The 1,032-nt window shown below is 41.1% G+C and overlaps 1 protein-coding gene across 1 annotated transcript in view; it reads left to right on the top strand.

The window, feature by feature from the left end:
* LOC102677490 (zinc finger protein 135-like) overlaps positions 1-1,032 on the top strand; it is a 4,486-nt gene that overhangs the window by 2,355 nt on the left and 1,099 nt on the right. The window lies entirely within an intron of this gene.

The following is a 1,032-nucleotide window of genomic DNA, read 5'->3' as shown; positions in this document are numbered from 1 at the left end:
TCTGTCGCCCTCGTAGTGTCCATCCCGTCGTCCGTCGCTCTCCCTCTTTTTCTTCTCCTTCTTTCGAAGGAGGAGGAGGAGAGTCGCGTACACGGTACACGCTCGTCGGTGTTGAATCACCTCTGGAGAGGTGTACGCGACTACGTGCGTTTTTCGCGTCACGATCGATCGTATGACGACCTTTACTGTATATAACTATATATATATACATATACATACATATACATATACATAATATATATATTTATATATATATGTATATGTATGTATATACATATGCATATACGTATACATCACGCGCGTTATACACCTACGAAATCGACGAGATCTTATAGGTATATAACTAATCGACTTTGTTCCGTTTGTGTAACATAAGTTGTATATTTCGTATCACGACTTATCGTTATCGTTATCGTTATTTATGTTTCCATTCTCCGTACTTCCCCCCTCTTGTACCACTCTCGCGGCGGAGAGGAAAAAGGCGCGTTCGAAAAGAAAAGCAAAAAAAAAAAAAAAAGAGGAAAAAAGAGAGGGGCCTGTTCCCCCTCCCCCTCCCCCCCCGAGGCCGCCCCCCCCCCCTCTTCGCGATAGCTCGATCGCGACCACGATTTCTCGAAATCGTCGGCGATTAGCGTTTAGCGTTTAGATATCGTCGATATCGTTGATGCTTGTGTTGCGAAGACGCATAAAAAAAAATATCTGTGCCGTGCAAGCTGCTCCCTTGTAAATAAACCCTGAATAAAAAAAACTCTTGTACCGAGGCTTCTACCGTATTCTTCTCTCCTTTCCTATTTACCATCAACNGTTCTATCAGTGTGTATACGATCGAAAGTCCACGAAGACGAAGCATTTTTAGTGTAAAAAAGAAAACTGCAGCATGATGATTGTAATAAACATGATTTTGTGACGATGTGTTTTGTTATATATAATTCTATAATACGCCGAGAAACAAAAATTTAACACACGCGTTACATTTATTGTGTATCGAGGATGCTGTAAAAATTGTATTCCACGTATTATCACATCATTCGC

This window comes from Apis dorsata, unplaced genomic scaffold (genome assembly GCF_000469605.1).
Source record: "Apis dorsata unplaced genomic scaffold, Apis dorsata 1.3 scaffold_326, whole genome shotgun sequence".
Taxonomy (NCBI): Eukaryota; Metazoa; Arthropoda; class Insecta; order Hymenoptera; family Apidae; genus Apis; species Apis dorsata.
Note: the sequence above shows the minus strand (reverse complement) of the source record. Positions and strands in the feature narration are given on the sequence as shown.